Source organism: Lissotriton helveticus, chromosome 8, assembly GCF_964261635.1.
Source record: "Lissotriton helveticus chromosome 8, aLisHel1.1, whole genome shotgun sequence".
NCBI classification, from domain to species: Eukaryota; Metazoa; Chordata; class Amphibia; order Caudata; family Salamandridae; genus Lissotriton; species Lissotriton helveticus.
Genome location: NC_136069.1, coordinates 351,717,502 through 351,738,902, shown reverse-complemented (window position 1 = coordinate 351,738,902; position 21,401 = coordinate 351,717,502). Strand labels below are relative to the sequence as shown.

At 41.8% G+C, this 21,401-nt stretch overlaps 1 long non-coding RNA gene across 1 annotated transcript in view; it reads right to left on the bottom strand.

Annotated features, from left to right (window-relative positions):
• The window catches only part of LOC144771634 (uncharacterized), a 220,887-nt gene extending 206,976 nt beyond the window's left edge, over positions 1 to 13,911 (bottom strand). The window contains exon 1 of the long non-coding RNA XR_013599404.1: positions 13,867 to 13,911. This is a non-coding gene — a long non-coding RNA (uncharacterized LOC144771634). The remainder of the gene's footprint in view (positions 1 to 13,866) is intronic.
• Between the last annotated feature and the right edge of the window lie 7,490 nt (positions 13,912 to 21,401).

Genomic DNA, 21,401 nt, shown 5'->3' with positions numbered 1-21,401 from the left:
ATCACACAGAGATTGCTGGGGAGTACCTGGACAGTTTGACTTGTAAATAAGTTTGACACAGTTGATAAAAATCCAAATTGGTCAAACAGCTAAACATAAATCTGATGGCTTCACCAAAAGATGTGATCTACATAAAGGATCCAGAGACACAAAAATGTATTCTCAGAAAAGCCACCATTTGCATGACAGTGGTCCATGCCATGTGGAGAAATCCAGTGACATTTGTATGCCCGAAGGATCTCCAAATTTTTTACTTTTTATTGAAACACCGCAAACTGGCCAGGAAAGTGGAAGATAGTCTTGTGAAAATAGGGCGCCTGTATGTCAGAATATCAAGGACAGATATATCATACAAAAAAAATATTGTGGCCTAAATATCGAGAGCTAAAATATTGCCCAAGTACATATACATAGATAATCGTATATTCACGATTATAAACTCCATATTCAGAGACCTCGAAAATATATATATATATATATATATATATCCATCACATTCCAGGACCCCAAAATTGGACTGGCCACTCGAAAGCTGGATTTTCCAAACACCATTTTGTTGTGACATGCTCGTGGAGTTTAAAACAGGAAATGTGCCTTCTGTCTGCTTTCATGCCAAACGCGTTTCGAGAGTTAAGCATACTCTCTTCTTCAGTGGCTTAGGTCAAAAAGGTGAAGTGTCTGCATTTTGTGATTTATAACGTGCACCTGCCCCTCTTGGGCGTGGCCACACATGGCCTTCTGGGCGCTGTAGTTTAACACTGTATTTTCCAAGTGGATGCACACTTCAACAAAATAAAATGTCTTTTTAAATCCCAAGTGGGTGAAAGTCAAAATTCGTGTCTTCTCTCCACTCTGCTTTACTGTGGCAATAAGGTGTGGGCTCGCTCTCATACCTGGATAGAGTCACGCTCCCCTTCCGCCTTGGGCGCTGTTTCCAAACGTGGTGTCAGCAAGGTCAAATTGTAGCATGAAGGGCCAAGTCCGCGACCCGGGAGGCCGCTAAAATCCATCACATTCCAGGACCCCAAAATTGGACTGGCCACTCGAAAGCTGGATTTTCCAAACACCATTTTATTGTGACATGCTCGTGGAGTTTAAAGCAGGAAATGTGCCTTCTGTCTGCTTTCATGCCAAACGCGTTTCGAGAGTTAAGCATACTCTCTTCTTCAGTGGCTTAGGTCAAAAAGGTGAAGTGTCTGCATTTTGTGATTTATAACGTGCACCTGCCCCTCTTGGGCGTGGCCACACATGGCCTTCTGGGCGCTGTAGTTTAACACTGTATTTTCCAAGTGGATGCACACTTCAACAAAATAAAATGTCTTTTTAAATCCCAAGTGGGTGAAAGTCAAGTACTTATATATATGTTGTCATTGTACATATATGTGGAGATACATATCGTAAACATATATTTACTATATAGATTGACCTTAACAATATTTTGGAACGTAATATTTTGGTCAAGATTTTTTCTAGGACAATGTTTTGTCCTTGATATTCTGGTAGTAGATCAAATGGCAAAGTTTTTTGGCCCAACTTCAAGCAACACAACATCTGCCGTGGCAGCATTGAGTGGGATACAAAAACTAAGCATCTAAACACCAGTGCTGCCAAAACAGCTTGGGAATCGATGCACAAAGTTCAGAGTGGAAGAAGTCCTACAATATAACTGTGTCCCTGGAACAGAAACAGCATGCACGTTATTATCCCTATATTATATTAAAGAAACAAAGAACCTAGCAAATGCATATTACTACTGATAATTGCATATCAATACAGATAATTGCACTCAGTGGCATTAACTTACAAATTAAACATTTTTAATTTTAGAAATTAATAATTAACATATTTAAAATGTGTTAATTAGTCTTATAATAACAATTTTAAATATGTTAAGATTATAAAAAAACATTGGACTCTTAATTAGATTTTATAAATATTTAATAAATATTAAAATATTAGTGAGAGTTTTTTTCATTTTGATTTAAAAAAACTATTAATTAAATAATTATATTTGAATATTTAATAAACATTGATTTTTGAAGAATTAATCTTTTGTGAAAAGTTACTCGTACCAACTTTATACTTGTAACTTTTGTCTTAGATGTCTCCATCCCTGAACTTGTCGGATGGCGACATGTAAATCTGCACTGAAATTCTGAATTGGAAAAAAAGCGTAGAGTTAAACTGAAGCGCAAGATTACATTTACAGTGAATTTATCTTCACATGTAAATTCATATTTTGAATAGAGCCAGATATGCTGGACAAGTCACTCAAGTTGGTTGTATAGTGCTTCCGTAACATGACAGTATTATCTAGGTAGATGGTATCTTAATCTACCTGAGTGGAATCTGGGTGAAAGGGGAGTAGAAAAAGGGGCTGTGCTTATTTTTTTTTTACTACCTGCCTGGTCATTGATTCTAACCCTCCAAAGGAGAATTTTCCAGAAATATCTCTGCGGGGGAAAGGGTGGGGGGTTCACATATGTAACCCGCTCCAGTGTTTCCCCTTAGACATCATTAAAAGCCAGCTGGCTTTGGGGAGACTTAGCATTCACACCTCATACACCATTCAAAATAAGGCCAGTAAGGCTGATCTAATCTAAAACGATGTATCTGCTGTCATACCCAACAGCAAAACTTTGATTTAACATTTGTTACTGGTGGTGATGGAGGATGACCGAGGCAACAAATGTACATGGTAGTACCACCATTCAAATGACACAGTGATAACGGGTATCCCACTAGTCACCACTCTATTTTCTGTTATGGGACAGTGGACCCTGCCTAGATGATCTTGTCTACAGGTGGCCAGTAAATTGTTTTCTAGGAAGTCCCAACAGGGAAACAATAGGAAATAGGAGCGCCCATGTCTTAGGGCCCGATTCGGATCTCGCTTGGAAGGGCTCCGAACGGGATCCGCAGCGAGCAAGTCCGATTTGTAGCACCGGTTTCTGAACGACTCGTTCTGCTGTATGTGCGAGCAAGTACGATGTGAATATCGCTTCGCGCTTCGAGCGACTCGTACCCGTCAGCGAAGTCCTCCGGACGACTACACCATGGTCCACTCGTGCAGCGCAATGGGTCCAATTTCTGAGCGACAAGTACGATGCACGCGTTGATCAGCCAGATTGTGTCGGAGCCTTCGACTCGAAAAAGCTCAGGTGAGCGCACTTTGGGGGGTTGTAGCAGGCCCCCCTTCACCCGGGGCCCTCGATTCGGTCTAAGGGGGGTGCCCATGAGTCCTCCCGATCCAACCATGCACAGTGGCCCGCCACAGGGTGTACGCTTTTCCCCACCGACCCATTTTCTGCAACTGGAGCCCGTGTACGCGTCTGTACGCAGGCTCCCATACACTTTAATGGAAGTCCGAGGGAATCGAGTTCGTATGCTTAAGGATGCAGCATACTCGCTCGCTCGGATGCCCGGAGCACATTTCGTCCAGAAAGCCCTCCGGATCCGCGCTGTATAGAGGACTTTCTGGACGGAATCGGAATCGGGCCCTAAGTAGATTTATTTTGGAAATAGGTGCTACTGCGCCCGAAAAACTAAGTTTCAATGTAACGTTACAAAACATTGGAAAAGGCCCGGTTCTACTAAACTGATTGGGGATATCTTTAACTCATCCCCTGTGTTATGCTGAATAGCTGCTAGAGTTGGCTTTGTCCACGATTGAAACACTAAATAAATATTAACATCCATTTACTAACAAAAACATTTTAAATACAGCTCCTTATATGTCTTTGCATGAATTCTCAGCAAAGGCCGCTATGCATTGACCTGTCCTGCAAATTTTTTCTTCCAGACTTTAAAGCCTGAAAAAATTAGTTTCCGCTAGTTAGCCTGGTAAAGTATAACACCATTCTGGAGCCCCTCATGTGCCCCAGCTCTTGTACCAGTCTCTATTAACTGTTGTGTTATCTTCCTTAGACACCTCCATTCCATTTGAATCCAGTTTTATTTTTAGAGTGCCATAGAAGCTGGTATGACAATCACGTACAGTTAATTTCATGTACAGTGTTTAATCGAGGATAAATACTCTTGCCTGACCTCTCTTTACGCCTAGCTTATGTTCACTACTAGCAGGTTACCCCATTATTGGACTGGAGTGTGAACAAAGGTCATCTGAAACATAGTACTTTTCTCTATTTAGTGGTCAATCTCTGAGTCTCCAGGCCAAGGCCTTGATGAAATTTTTATAAAACTTATTTATTGAAACCCATGACCTAAATGAACAAAACATTCTTCCCCCTCCCCCACAACCAGAGGAACTAGGGGACCAAGCTGATGCTTGATCTTTGGCAATAAGGCCCAGCAAAGGTCTACAAAAATGATAATCTGGGGCTAATATCACACAGTCCCAAATCGAGCTATAACCGAGTTCCATCTTTATTCTAAAATTTTCTCTGACTTCAGAAGAACTATCTTGAACTCTGAGTGTTGTGAACTTCTAGCCTCTAAAGGGAATAATTGTACATTTTTTTTAATTGATTTAATGAATGTCTGGGATAAGAGAGAGTAAAGTGAATAAATAGAGAATAAAATAAGTGTTTTGCTTAAACCTGTCAGAATTCCATTACTTGTTTTCATGTGAGGGAGGCATCTGTACTGAGTACCTACTGGGAGCTGTATTACTTTGAATGCCTCCCACTCCATTTGGGCACAAGTACAATCACATTTTCTTGAAGGTGGTGTGCCTTCACCAAGTATTGTCGAATGCTTCTCATAGGTGGTGTAGCTCTTATTTGGTTGTACGCAAGGTCATTGAATAGTATGCCAGAGGGTTTAGCGCATTCACACTATGATGGTGGTTAGAAACAGCAGCCCAAATAGTCAAAGAGGGTGGCCACATCCAGATGTGTGAAATTAAAGCCTGTGGTGAAGGCCTTTTTTAAAAATACAAAAAGCTGTTCTTCCTCTGAACCTCACCAAATTTCTACTGCTATCGTAGTCAATGCAAAGTTTTGTGTGACAATCGATGTCCTATATGAATTGTCTATAGAAATTATAGAAATGAATTGCTGAGAAGGCATTTGATAGGGTCTCGTGGGGATTTCTCTGGGCCGCGTTGGAGAAGCTGAATCTGGGGGAGGGCTATGTGGGAGCTCTGAAAGCCTTATACCACAATCCAAGAATAAGGGTTAGAACCATGGGGGAGCTGAGTGGTATAATAGATATTGGACGAGGAACTAGGCAAGGGTGTCCCTGCTCCCCGCTACTCTTTGCTCTATACATAGACACATATATTAGGAGGATAGAGCAGAACAGAAATATTTTGCCCATAGCATTGAACAGGCATGAAACTAAAATACTAGGATATGCGGATGACTTGGCCATAACATCAAGCGAACCAAGGTCAGCCCTAACAGAAATAGAACAGGAAGCGGCTGCATTTGGAAGACTGTCTGGGTACAAATTAAATGTAAATAAGACCCAAGTAGTAATAAATCAGAAAGTATCTTTGGTCGATCCAAGAGTGGTAGAGACAGCAGTATATCTGGGGGTTCGCATAACCTCAGACCTTTCGAAAGTGGTATCGAAGAACTTAAGCCCCATTATAGATAAGGCCAAAATTTATTTTGACAAACTGAATAACCTACACCTAACAACAATTGGTCGCTGCAATGTTATCAAAATGGTGTTTATGCCAAAAGTGCTTTATTTATTTAGGACCATACCGCTAATTTTTACCAATAGCTGGTTCAGGGAGCTAGAAAAGGTAACAAGCAGATTTATTTGGGCCAAGGGCAAAACACGCCGCTCCCAAAAATTTCTGTCTCTCCCAAGAGAGAGAGGTGGGCTGGCGCTACCAGACTTTAAGGCATATTATTGGGCAACAGTCCTGCAATACACCAGAGGTATGCTGGGGGGGAGTGTTATAGACAGATGGAGAGGTAGAGATGGGGTCCCAGACGTATATGAACTCGTAGTAAAAAACTCTAATCAATGGTTACTCACATATGAGGAGAGGAGCTATCACAAAAAAGTAAGGCTTAAGACCTTGGTGGCCGCAAGATCAGTCTGGTCTGGGATAAGGAGAAAATTAAAACTAGGGAGAATGAATTATTATACCCCTCTGTATGGGAACCCATCACTGCCGGGGTATTTCACGACCCAGTTATGAGGGGATGGGATGCATTAGGGGTTAAAACTATCGGGGACCTTACAGGGGCAACCGGTCTGATCTCTTTTGAGCAGGCACAACGCTTATATAATCTAGGGCGCAGAGACTTTTTTAAGTACTTACAAGTGAGGTCAGTTCTGGTAAAGAAACAGGGAGGGGATATGAATTTTCAAAGAATCGAACTGCTGGAATGTGTAAGGGATGAAGGGGGATCCTCCATCTCGCAATTATACGAAGAAATTTGTAAATATAAAAAGGATGATTGTGATAGAATGTATGAGAAGTGGAGAGTCAAACTAGGTCTAACAGGAAATGAGGCAGAGCAGTCATTAAAACTGTCAAATTCGGTCTTAAGAGTGGCTAATCTACAATCTCAGCAATATAAGACTATGTTTGAACTTTATTACACTCCTCATAAAATAGCGCAGTGGGGGGGAAATAACGGGGGCATCTCTCCGAGATGCCAATCCACGCAAGCAGATACAATCCATATGTTTGCATCATGCCCCTCTCTGGACATATATAAAAAATCTTTGGAACAATTTTTTTCCGATTCTCTGGGGATACATCTAACTTTGACAGATGAAGTTATGATTTTGGGTGTAGTGAGGGTGGGTGTAGATGTTCTTCACCATGAGTTTCTGTATTTAGCTATGACTCTTAGCAGACTATGCATAGCTACACTCTGGAAGGACCCTAAGCCCCCAACATTACAGCAATGGATCTCTCGTGTACTGGCCATATACATATTAGAAATGGCCCTATATGAAAAAAGAGGGAGGGAAAAAAAAGAGGCTGGACGGAGGATATGGGCCCCAATAATTGAATGGAAAAGATTGCTAGGAGAGATTTAAGATGAAATAGGGGGAAAGGCAGACGCAATTAAGAATATGTGATATTTTTTAATGATGGTTCTCTATTGTGTCTGAGATGAATTTTTCCCATTTTTTCTTTTTTTCTTTTCTTTTCTTTTTTTTTTTACTTACTCTTCCCAGTCTAAAACTCTTTGCGTATTTGGAAAAAATGCTTTATTTGTTTTAAATTTGGCGATAATGCTTTTTGAATTGTAAGATTATATATGTATATATATATATATATATATTTTTTCTTTTTGTGTGTTTCTGTTTCTCTGGCAATGTATTATAAATATGTAATTCTGATGTTGATGGGAAAAAAAAAAAATTAAAAAAAATGAAAGGGAAAATAAATAAATAAATAAATAAAAGAAATTAAAAAAGCCCCAAAAAAAGATGGATCTGGTTTACAGATGAAGGTCTTGGCCTTCCATGCCGTATTCATATTAATACCATCTGGCAAAATATGGAAGCCAATAAAGCCAAAATCTGAAAACCCATTGAAAGAGTCTTTAAAATCGAATTTTGCAACTTTCGCTCACAGAAAGGGCCTACACAGTCCGTTTAGGAATAAATTAGAATACCTTTACCCAGGACAATCATTTCATTAGTGTGTCCTTCTTCTCATTTACCATAATAAGATGCAATACATGTGTTGTGATAGAATAAAACACTTTCATGTATTATTTACAATGGACATTGGAAAGTCTTTAAGCAGTCAACTTGTGTTTTGCCATTTCTGCCTTGCATGGGCTTTTTCAAGGCTTCGAGAATGAATGAGGATCATTAACTCATGTCTGTCATAAATTATCACTTCAATTGTGTGATTAGCTTGCTTAGTAGTCCTTAATAGAATAGTTAAAGTGTAATCCCTCCAGTGAGCAAAGTGTCCAAGCTCCCATGTCCGTCATTGTACTTCTGTCAGGTGAGCTTGTATTAAGTGTCTGGCGTTGAATATAGCATGTTACTACGCATGCAATTAGAAAAATCTTTTTTTAGGTGATTTTTGCTCCACTATGTGGCGATTTGTTCTGCCTATTCTCTGTAACATCAAGATTCCTGTTTTTCAAAAGGCAATCTTTTATCAATCTCTGTGAGAGGCTGGCATGGTATATGATGCACTCCTGTAAGTGGGCACCCTGCACCAATCCAGACAACCCTTATGGTGATTTTAGTGGTCTTAAACAACCTTAGAAAGCTCTCTAAGTGGTAGCTGTGGAGAGCAGCCTTCAAGCTTAGTCCAGAAGGAGTGTAAAGCAGCTTGTTTTATCAGAACATAATCCTAGTGGTATAGATTAAGAGAAAAAGAACCACATAGTATATTCGTTAAAATATGTATTTAATATGACACTCACTAACTCACACAGATATCTCCTAGCCGGAGATATACACAATACTTTTCAATAGATAAAGGAAAGTAGCACAGAATACACAGTGGTCACTAGGGGGGGGACCAAACCATACACTAAAATAGTGGTATGTGAACCACAACTCAAATCAAGACTATACCCAGAGGTCGTACAAGTGTCGGGGATCCATGGAACCACCCAAGGTGAGCATTTAGGAGCCCCATGGAGGTTTTGTGCAGTGTGGAAAGAAAGTTACGGTTGCAATTTTGTTTTAAAAAGAGCACCCTTCCCAGTGGACCAAGAAGAAACCCCATGGAAGACAAGAGGCTGGAGAGCCACCCCACCTGTGGATACCCTTGGAACCAGGTTACCTGCACTGTGGAAGCCCAGTGTATGGGTGTAAAGTGGCGTCGGAAACCGTTGTCGAACTCAATGCGCAGATTCAGGAAGGCACTGCTGCTGGAGAAGGTGATGCTGTGGAAGACCAGGAGCCATTCACAAGCTGTCCCACTTCGGATGTCGAGAGTTGAGGGGTCGGTGTCCGTCGGGATCACTTTGGCACTGCAAACAATGTGGAAAGCGAAGAAGGTGCAGTGTCGGGACCAGCAAGGTCCAGGTGACTCACCACAAGCAGGAGAGTCAGGGCAGGCCCGAGCAATCAAGGGAGCCCAAAGAATTCAAAGGTGACCCTCAACAGAACCCACAGGCCGGAGGCACTAGAGTGGCAAGGGGACCTCAAGCAGCTCACCAAAGGAGCAGTCCCATGTTGCAAGTGATGTGGTGGGGACTTGGAGATCTTGGTAACTGGAAATGCTTGAGGTGTGGTCTACTTGGAGCCAGAAGAGCTTGATTGAAGGGAGCCAACAAGACTTTGCAACGGCAAGTCAACGTGGTGCACAGGGGTTCGGTTCCTGCGGCGCCTCATGAGGGATACTGTCCTCAAACTTGGTGAGAGGACAGGGCAGGCCTCGAGAGATGTGAAGAACCACCACTTGTGTTGTTGAGCTTTTCGGAGTCTGTGAGAGCCCAGGATTAGCAGACCGGTCAGCTTAGTTGCGGTGCCTGCAGATGCAGGGAAGTGACTCCTTCACTTTAAGGGAGATTCCTTCATGTCTCTTGGATGCCCACAGGCCTTGGAAGGTTTCCTGTATGGAGCACAGGCATCGAAATTGCAGCAGACAAGCAGGGCTAAGAGATCAGAAGCAGCAGGAGTCTTCCCCGTTGCAGCCTTAATGCCCAGAGCGAAGTCGAGAGTGACAGTCGAAGTTGAAGTGGTGTCTGAAATGAATTGTGTCCCATGGCGAATCTAGGGACCACCGTACCCTAAGGAAAGGGTTAGGACTATTCAGGGTTCTCTCCCAGGGGAGGTGTTGGACAGTGGGGAGGATACTCCCATGTCCTTTGTCCAGTTTTATGCCAGGGCGAGAGTCAACAGCACCCTGAGCTGGTTTGAACTGGACTATGCAAGGAGGGCACTCCATTTGCCCTTCAAGCAGACTGAGAGGCACTGGCAAGTGCTTCCACCCACCCCCAATACACTAAACCCTGTCTGGGAGGTGGTCACACCTCCCTGTGACAGGATACCTATTGTTCTGCCTTCCCCTGCTCGAGCTTGGCTCAGCAGCAGGAGGGCAGAATCGTGTCTCTGGTTGGCAGTAGTCATGTTGTGCTGCCTTGGTCTAGAAGACTGGTACCGGGAGCACTGAGGGCCTAACAGAGGGCTTCTACAGTGCTTGAAATCAAACCTCCCACACCATTTATGGTATAGTAGGTATGATTCCAACATGTTTGATACCAAACATGACAGGGTCCGTTACAGCCAGTTTCGAGATGGTCATTGCGTAAGGATGTGGTGCCCCTCTATATGTTATATGGCTGTCTCACTTAAAATCAGGGATAATGGACTCTGAAGGCTGTAGGGCTGTAGATGTGTATTGCTAATGCAGGGGCACCCTCACACTTAGAACCGAGCACCCTGCGTTCAGGATTGAAAAGCCCTGCTGTAGGGGTGACTTATAGGTTTTAAGTGCAGTGGCCATAGATATAGGGAACCTCTATCTTTTGTAAGTGGTGTTACCACCAGCTTACCCAGGCTGCAATGGCAGGCCTGTAGTGAGAGTTTGAATGGTCCCCCGTGGGTGGCATAATACATGCTTCAGCCTATGGGGGACACCAGGGGTACCTATTCCCTGGGTACCTTAGTACAATATACTAGGGACTTATAAGTGTACCCCAGTATCCAATTTGTGATGTACCTAAGTACTTACCATAACAGTTTAGGGGAGAAAGCGGAAAGACTGGGGGTTGTGATTGGTGCTGTGGGATTTTTATTGAGTTGTGTTTTGACCTTTTAATTGTTTTGGTACTGCAAAATACATTATGAGCATTTCTGTAAGTTAACCTTGTTTGCTGAGTACCACAGCTACAAGCATTGAGCCCATGTTTATACACTGAACTTGTGTGTTAGACTGAACAAGAGTTTGGACTGATTACCTGGGAAGAACTCGAATACCCTTCAACTAGTAACCCATTTTCTCACTGTAAGTCCATCAAAGGGAAAGTTGCCCCTAAACTGCCCAATGTAGTCTAAAATATTAGAAGTGACTTCATGGTCGCCGTGTCTTTTGAACATGGATTCTGATTACCTTTTTTCCCACTTTCTATTAGTTCAAATGCATGTCGGAGTAAAGGAAGAAGTGCCAAGCTGGGCCAAAGACAGAAGGGCAGACCAACGGATCATGGTAAGCAGAGGCTAAATCACCACAAACAGAGGTGCCATGTTGGACATGGGCATAAAAATCCCATTGACAACAGAAAGTAAATTAACAGAGCAAGAAACAACTATTAAGATGGACATGCATACGCGTGTTGCGATTATACCTTCTCATCCAAAACGTATAGGAGACCATCTCCCGCACATGTTAACAGATTTGCAGGACAACACCCGTGTTAGAAAGTAATCAGTGCAATCAAGAGTGTAAACCAAAAGGCACCGAATGCACTGCGAATGGGTCAATCACATATTGCCAAATTTCACAATCACACCAAAAGCACCTTTGACACATACATTTACCAAACCACACACACTTAAAATGTTTTTCAAAGTAGTAAACACAAAGACATAGATCAAAATATCGTTTTTTCCAGAGGAAAACAAACAGGGAAAGCCAAAACACAAAACAAGCGACTAAAGAGCCATATTTCCTTTAAACGGAGATATTCACCCGGAAAGGTTAATACATTGATGCATCAGCACACACACCTGCGCAGTCTAGGCAAACACAGATGCTAGCACGGAGCTCCACCCCACCATCCCTTACAACACATGGCCAGCAGAACATGGACTACAGCCTACCTGTAAAATTACGCAATTTACAACATCTCTGTATGCAGCGTTCAGAACAAGAGGATAACATAAGAATTAGAGGTTCAAGAATGACCAACACTTGAGCACTACAAACCAGCAACGAATAGAAAATAAATAAACAAACTTACTTGGAAAGCCTACAGAGGTCAACAAATACACCGCCAGTAACAACCTTCTCGTCATGCTTGACACATCACACCCAAAAATCACTAACCACTAACACCTCTAATATTCTACAGGAGCGCATTTTATATGGGAAATCATCAGAGGTCCATCTTGCATTTTTATCTCGTGAAAGGCTGCGGTCAGTTTGGTCACTGAAATTATCATTTAGGTGCATCGCGTAGGAGCCTTTTGTTGTGTCCTTAGTGGAAAGACACTAGGAACCAGGTAGTATGTTCAAGACTAGTTTATTCAGTCTTCAGATCAGGTTACATATTAGATGACTCCAGCCAGCCTAGTGTGGTATCAGCCCCACCAGGAGCAGCCTCCCTAGCTGCTCAGCCCATCTCCAACTGCCACATTCATCCCACTCAGTCACCCAGGCATTCCACGCATCACAGACACACTAACATTTTAATACCAAGACACACTCTGGCTGAGCAGCTAGTGGCAGCAGGGCTAGAATACATGTTATATAATTATGTAGGATATAACATTACCTCTTTTTCTTTAAACAAAATAAAACAATTACATTGCAATACAATCACATTACTAATCTCAAAGATGCAATAAATGAAAATAGCATCAAAGAGGATGGAATCATTAAAACAGGTGAAAATCAACAATAGAAGAAATTGCGAATCTCTAGAATGCAGCGATGAAAAATCATTACTAGGACATATTTCTAAACTCTAGGATGCAGCGATGACAACAAAACATCAGAAGAGAAAAACACGCTGTAAAGGAAAGATGGTTAAGATAAATACAACTTAATTGCAAAATCCCCCATCCCCCTTCAAAAGAGAATTTTTAAAACACTTCAGAACATTGCATTGAGTTCCAAAAACTCTGTAATAAAAAGCACTATGACCCAAAAGCATAACAAAGAATAGTGCTAAAGGTAAAATTACCTACGACTGAATCCCAAAAGTAGGGAAGACCAAACAAATGGGTCGTCACCCATATCTCCAACCATAAAGGTACGTACTAAAGTACTGTGCACAACTGTAGCAGGAATAAAATCCCACAACCAAGCAACCCCATCGTGGAAGTTACATACTCCAAAGTAGGAGTAACACACTTTAAACTCTTGAAGCAACCCCCTCGTGGAAGTTACATACTCCAAAGTATGAGTAACACACTACACTTTTCCCATTTAAAACGCCCAAAATGGGAACTGTCTAAAAATGCAACATGGGAGATAACCCATGTACCAAATCCCTTGAAGAGGTTACAAGGTTACAAACCAATAAGTGGGAGTAACTAAACTAAAGACCACTTATGACCATCCCTCATGTAAGGGAACAGTGAAAACCACACTCTAGAAACATTAAACCGTGGCAACACAACATTAAAAGGCTGACAGAGAACACCATAAACTCTAAATAGAATTTATACTACTGCCTTTATAAGCACTCTGGAACACACCGGTGAGCGATGTCTCACCCGAGTTGTAGTGGTTTCAACTGTAAACAATAATGATGTGACAAGTGAACCTACACCCAAAGTTATACCTAACAGTACGATATGTAATGACTAATAGTACTTGAGCAGACATGACTAGTGTTACCAAAAACGCTTACAGATGACCAAGTAAAGAACAACATAAAATGCATAAAATACATTTCCTTCGACATACATGAAAGATCTCCATTCCAAGTCCAGTACTGCCAAAAACCACCAGACTAAAATTCAACATTTTGCTATCGTCTTAGCATGAACATTTATGCACGAAACTATTCGAGAATCAAAATACATGTTACAAATGGCATAATCGAACAAAATACATGTTACAAATTGTGTAATCGATCAAAATACATGTTACAAATGGTATAATCGAACTCACAAACCACTTCTTATCAATAGAAGATACACAGCAAGCTTGCCACCAAAGCCGTTCGATCCTGGTCCAGCGCTTAGTATTCCATACCGCAAGTAGAAAATTTGAGCAAACTTCATGACTGCTGCAAATTAGTTCTAAAAGCCACATTTGGATGCAGAAATTCTTCGTACCGGGCAGCTGAAATGAACTGTTGAGTTCCTGAAGCTCGTTATGCCATTGAGATTGACGAAAAGGTGAAGACCTCCACGATGCGCAATGACACTCCAACACGAGAAGGAGGCACGTCTGCTGCGTCACTGCAGAGTGGCTCACAGTGCAAACATGCACCTCCGATTCCGTTCTGACCATTGGCAGCGCCTGATACGAGTCTGCCTAGCACGTCAGAATGAAGATGACGCAGATAACTGCGCAGGAGAAACCGCTTGCGACCCATCAGCAGATAGCAGGTAGGCACGCGAGTTTCAAGGCTCGTGCCAGAAAGCAGTTCAACTGTCAATTGGACGAAAATGCCACATTATCAAAGTAATAAACTTGACAGTAATGTACTTGGCAGGTTTTCACTTTTAAAATAAATACTCCGTGGCATCATCATTTCCATAACTAGCAGCGCAAAGATTGTTTACTTTTGCTCATGGAGAGAAGCGTGCACTAACACATTTGAAAATCTGAATTGGCAGTTTGAAATGGTAGCACAAACGAAGTTACAAAAAGCATTGCAGATCCTTACACATAGTTAGAAATGAGAACTGTCAAAAACAAAACATTTTCTTCACGCTTTCTCTTCTCTTTCCTCGAGCGATAAAAGTAATACTCAGCCACTCATCTGTTTGACATATTCCTTTGATAAAAACTTTTCCTCTTCTAGTGCGCACAAGTGGAGAATGTTGCTTAGTAAAATAACTTCCAGGCAAATTATTCAAAGACCAAACTTGTACTATCCTTGTGCCATAAAACCCCAAACTGTGTTGAACCATACCGTTCCTGAAAGGCACATGTGAAATCCATCACAACATTTTTAACATAACTGACAGTACTTAATGTCAAGCAGTTTTTCCAAATTGACATATATGTCAAATGTAACTAACAACTTTCCATGCGTAGTGAAGACACCAGAGTTGGCATATCCACACCACTCCTGTGTGGTACAAGTGAAAACATTCACTGAGTTAGACCATAACTCAACTCTTTATCCGTGACAGGCGCTCCTTACTTCACAGAGTTAGACATAACTCTAATCTTGACCAACCACAGTTCACTTGCGCAGTGGATACATCCATACTGCAGGGTAAAAGTTTCTACATTCATACCCAAACTGCAAACAGGCCATACCTGTGGACAAGTCCATGGAGTGGGATCAGGCAACAAGTTGGGGCCGTCCGATGACTGGACACTGGTGGGGCTGACTTGCCTTTTACTCCATACTTTTCCTTTCTCTTTTTCCTTTTTTTTTTAAAGTTACGCTGGTTCCAATGTTTTCTTAGGAGTCTCTGGATTACTGTACAGTGCTTAAGTACGCTTGGGTCTAGGTCCTTGGTCCTCATCGCCAAAATTATGTTGTGTCCTTAGTGGAAAGACACCAGGAACCAGGTAGTATGTTCAAGACTAGTTTATTCCGTCTTCAGATCAGGTTACATATTAGATGACTCCAGCCAGCCTAGTGTGGTATCAGCCCAACCAGGAGCAGCCTCCCTAGCTGCCCAGCCCATCTCCAACTGCCACATTCATCCCACTCAGTCACCCAGGCATTCCACGCATCACAGGCACACCAACATTCTAATACCAAGACACACTCTGGCTGAGCAGCTAGTGGCAGCAGGGCTAGAATACATGTTATATAATTATGTAGGATATAACACCTTTCAATTTGGCACGTGGTTGTGTGTGCATTGCCACACATTTGTGTGGAAGTGTCTGGATGTGTATGTGCTTGAGAAAGAGCAGTGTTTACAATTCTGATCATTTGACCTCTGCATGAAGGTCAAAATCGTAATTTCAATGTATCCATGCCAATACATGGTACTGGTGTTTTCATATGCAGCTGGGTAATTTATTATAAGGAGCATGCATAAGGTATGTCACAAATATGTAATTGCTGTGCCTTAATTATTTTTTTCATTATGTTAATTTTTACTCTCCATAGAATTTGCCATCCCGGTGTTTGCTGGATCAATACAGGTCTGATGCTGTCTTTTTAGGACAAAGTTCTCCTCAGCAACTTCCGAATGGTCGCTCAGACAAAGTTTCATGACTTTTCCCGTTTGGTCTTAAAGTCACCACTGCCCGGGTTATGAAGGCTGATTGGTCACGCAAACCTAGGTACCAGTGATTGCCATTGCTTCAATGTCCATCACAAATCGAGGTTGATGTGGGTATTTGTCTATGAGTATAATATTAATCTAGATTGGGACCCTCAGGTGATCATATAGGACCATGGCTCTCCTTACTCAGTATTTTCCCTGTCCAGTATCCAGCATTACTCTCTTAAAAAAGTCCAACTCTCTCTGTTGAATATATTCTTGGTGTCCAGCACTAGAGGTACTAATGTTGTCTTTTTTTTTCCCAAAAGTGGTTCTTCTGATTTTGTCGAAACGCTGCCCTTCATGAATAAAGCCAGATTGGTCATTATGAATGATGTCGATTAAAATCTAGGCAAATCTGTTATCTAATATTTTCATGTAAATCTTGTTGTTTAGCAGGGTGATAGGTTGATAGGATAGACATAATGAGACACTTTTGGCTGGGTCTGGTGTCTCAATGCACTAATGCATCCACTCAAAAAACACCTGTGTTTGATCTCATGTCCACAACCTCGAATCCAGGTAGGTCCACTTAACCTTTTATCCTTCTGAGCTCGATAAAATGTGTACCATTGACTTGGATAATAAAAAGCACCTGTTATTCAGAGCTAAGATGCTCCATGGAGTGAGAACGCACTTTATATATACAAAGGTTATGTTATTTCTCCCTGGTTGGTGTCATAATTACTCTTATGTCAGCCTCCTATATTTATATTACCAGTGCTTTCAAGATAAATACTAAATAAACCCTGGAAAACCTTTGGCAGGCATGGGAGTAAAGTGGGAAGTCCCTCCCTATCATAGGTGTGGATCAGACACCAGATATCAACCAGACTTATGTGTCCTCGAATATCTTTAGCATAGTCTGATATTGTGTTCGCTATGGATTACCACTTTCGGGACATAAATCTTGACTGTTGTGAAGGTGCCTGTGCCTATACTACATTTAGCAATTGCATTTCTATCATGTTTGTTGGTTAGGGATTCTAAAACCATATTAGCACGTTTCGGAGCAGCAGAGCTACCCTACACGTCTTTTTGCCTGTCACTGCATTCATTTGTGTAACATAATGTCGGTTGTATGTCGTTACAGCGAATTCCGTTGCAACGCATGCCTTTACCACGCATGCGTTACAACGGAATTCATTTTCCACGCATCACCTTTACCACGAATATTCCTTTACCACGTATTGATTTACAACAATTTTCATTGTAAATTTATGAATGGTGAGGGCATACTCGTGTTAAAGGTTATATCTCTCCCCTTACATGACCCCCTGCCCCCACTCCTTATAATTACCCATGCCCTTAACCCTTAATCTTTTTTTTTTTTAAACTAAAATTCCCCTTACCTTTTTAAGTCGTCTCCTCTTCATCTTCATCTTCGATGGTTACGTCGGTCGTACGTCGTAAAGAGGAAGCGGAAGTTTATTCCAGCTTCCTCTCTAACGACGCAGATTGCTTCAGGTTCGGCACTTAAGGTATGGTTTTTTTTGGGGGGAGACCCCCCCAACCCCCCTTTTTAATCTCATGCTTGATTTTTTTTATTTTTGGGGGGGAGACACCCAAACCCCCCCTTTCTTTTTTTGTATTTACCACACATGCCTTTACTACGTTTCTCGTAGTAAAGGTATGGGTGGTCAAGGCTGTCGTTGTAACCACGCATGCGTTGTAATGCATGCGTGGTAACGGTTTTCGTGGAAACGGCCGCGTTGTAGTGGCCGTTTTTCCATAATGTCAAGACTCTAACTGTCCTCAATCCCCTATTTTCAGGTTAGTTTCCTGTAATGGGACTATTTCTGCCTATATGCCTTTTAATTAGGAGTACGCTCATGAACTTTTTGTTTGGGAATTCAGCCGGCTAACTTTACATGTGAGTAATCTGAATGTTAAAGAAGTGATATTCCTTATTTGTTTTGGCTACTACACCTACTGTTTCCTCCTTCCAAACCACCCTATAATTTCCTTCCTCTTCTCCAGCACATTTCCCTGATAATAAACAGCTGTCAAAGTGTTGAAAAACAAAACTAGATCTTACAATGACAGCCTCATTCCCAAGGTCTGTTTTCCACATGATATACTTGTGGCCAACATAGTCCTCTGGTCACTGCCAGTCCAGCTCTTACATCCTTTGAATCATCTCTAGAAACTGAGTTATTACCTTGTGGACTTCTCCCTCTCCTCCCTGGGCTCTGTCTCTGTCTCCTTTTCTTACCATTGTTATTCACCTTTTCTGGGTGCCGAAATCTATTTTCTCTCTCCTTCCAGACCCAGTATTGCCATGTCTCCGTCTATTGATATGATGTGATGGTGTGCTTGCTTTGGGTTGGAATTGTGCAATAGAAGTGAAGTTATCTTTTGATGAGTTCTTCTACAATTGAGTGGAGGAGTTTCTTTTTTGCTAACGCAGATGGGGATAGATCCTGAGCATTTATGTATAGCTTCTAGCTTCTCTAATCAGCAATTATTTCTGCTGGTATGATGCAACTTTGGTCACAATGGCCTTGGGGCAAACCATCTCTCTTTAAAGTTTAGCCTCAACTCTTTGAACCCATTCTACGAGAATCTACTCTCCTGCCGTCAGGTTTGAAAAGTGAGTATAAAGAAGCTTCTTCCAACACATTCTAGATTCTGATGATGCCTTTGTGGGTACATTCACTAGGATTATCTGTAGGATCTCTGTTTGATCATCCAAAGTTCCAAGCATTCCTTTGGATTCCTAATGGATTGTGGCTGCTATTTCTGGGGGTTCTTTCGCTTCCATCACTTCAAAAAATTGTTCTATTAGTTAACATCATATCGCAATAATAATAATAATCCACATTTGTAAAGCGCACAATCACCCGTAAGGGTCTCTAGGCACTGGGGGCCGTCGGGAAGATTAAGCAAGCTATTGCCCAGAGTCACATGGTGCTGGGCTAACCTGCGGCCGGAGCCGGGGATCGAACCCTGATCCCCAGATTCCAGCGTCAGTCGCCCTGGCCGCGGCGCCACACCTCTCCCAATGTGGTCACTACGTCCGATAGTCTTGGATGCTCATGTACCAGTTCCTGTCTCAGACCCACATTCGACTACTTGCACAAGTCTTGGAGGATGAAGCAACTGTCATCTTTAATTGATTAATTAATTATCCATTATCCATCTTTTCTGCAATATTTGGCCCTCTTACGATGTTGCTCTCAATGATTTATCAGTACAATTACAATCCCAATATGCACCAAGGACTTTTTGGCCTTTGCCAGCTTGTTTCCAGACCATCCAGCTTGTGGTGCCAGTTTTTGTAGGAGAGTCACTGTATTAACCGTATAAACTTGTGATTATTAGGATAATACGTTTTGTGAGGAACTAAAGAATACATTACAGGGTCTTGGTTTCGGTCCCCCCCAGTTGGTTACAAATGCTCTTGGAGGTATTATTTAAAGGGACCTCTTGTTGCTCTCCTCTTTTTCAAATTAAGGATGGTTGCTTTAAAACCCCATGCTTATGCCACCTTATACAATATTATTTTTGTCTTCATCATCTTCTCATGCTGTTCACTGGCATGTCTTTGGGCCTTGCCAAGCAGTGTTTTATCTCCCTTCTGCATTATAATCTGGTTCTCAATTCACACTCTGATCTCTCCCCGGTATTTCCTCTTGATTTAAGAGCCCAGTAGGAGAGCTCTGGCTTCCTCCGGCTTCCCTTCCAAGCTTCTCCTCTACCCACCCCCATTAGTGGTATTTTCCCTTTGGCAGTTGCTGTCAAATGGCCCAAGGCATATAGCTTGGGTGATCTTCTTCCCTGTCTTTGTCATGCTCCATCCAGCTGTGTCATGACACAACTCCTCGGGTCAGCACTATCTCTGTATATCTTAGGCCCCAGGCTGGGCTTCAGGCCCAGTCAGCACGTCACTCTTTTCTTCTCTGTCAAAGGGGTGGATATACTCTGCCTATCCATCTGCCGCCCTCCAAAGCCTCTGCGACTTTTATAATGCTTTCGCTTTTTGCTCAACTCCATGTTGCGGGTATTAATGGCAGTACTGATTGAGAGCATCCCAGTCGTGTCCACCTTCTGCACAAGAAAATATATTTTTTATTGTGAACTATGGCCCACATGCATCATTGAGACATTTTGCACTTCTTAATTTGCGAAAAATAAGGAATCGCAAATTAAGAATTGCAAAATGCTATGCATCATTATTTCCGGTATTCATTTGTGATTCGGTAAAAATCGCAATTTTTACCGAATCCCAAATAAATACCGAATTCTTAAGTTAATTTTCGCAATTCCCATTGATTCCTATGGGCCAAAAGGCCCATAGGAGTCAATGGGAAGGCATTAGCAAATTGCGAGTGGCACTTTGAAAATTTCATGGGTGCAGGGGGGGGGTCCAAAGGACCCCCCCATGCACCCCTGAAATGTATTTTTCGCATCATGTTTCACACACACATGTCCTAAGGACATGTGTGTGTGAAACATGAATGTTGAAAAAAAAAAAATTCAGCATTTTAATCACTTTTTCCAAATTTACCGAGTGGTTCAACCACTCGGTAAATTTGACACCCTAATTGCGATTTTGCACTTTTAAAAGTAATGATGCATTGCTTTTAAGAAATCGCACATCTGCGACTTCTTAAAAGTTATCGCAATTTTAGAACTCGCAAAAATTTTACGAATTCTAAAATTGCTTCATGCATCCCAAAAAGCACTTTTGGAATCGCAAACGGCCGATTTAAAGGAATCGCACCGTTTGCGACTCCAAAAATGCTTGATGCATGTGGGCCTATGTCCCTCAACACCGGCTTGCCTCTGCACCAACACCTGACTCCACAATCGTCAGCTTCAGACAGATGGTGTTCATATGAGAATTCCACTCTAAGTTATGTTTTCTTAGGTTTGGTTACAGGTAGCTTTAGTTGTCTGGAAGCCCTAATGTTGTGTATTCTACCAAACAGTACAATAAGAAGTACAGAAAGTGGGCTTTGGGTCAGCCCCCTCAAACTTTTCCTTTCTTGCGTTTTTCATAGTTTGCTAATGCTTGTATGGATTGTTCTTCAATACCATAGTGTTTCGTGAATTGTTAAATTTGCCCATTTGTTGTTCCCATTAGATTTTGATGGTGGGGCATCAAGTAATCATTTTAGAGCCAGATTGGAGCCAGTGTGTGCTCACTGATGTATGCATTGTGCTGAGGTAACATTATTTTAATTGCTGGTTTGTTTGTCCTCGAGGTGCTTGCTGTTTGGTTAACTTAGCCTCTCACTAAGCCACAAAGCTCTTCCTTAATCGCCCTTGCGTGTTCATTTGTTTTTGTTTGCCGTCATTTGTTGGACGCTACTAATGCAGTCTATTCAGCAAAAGAGTCCAACTTTTATAATGTTGTAGCCTATGTTTCTGCTTTATTACACGATTTTTTTCGGAAACAATTA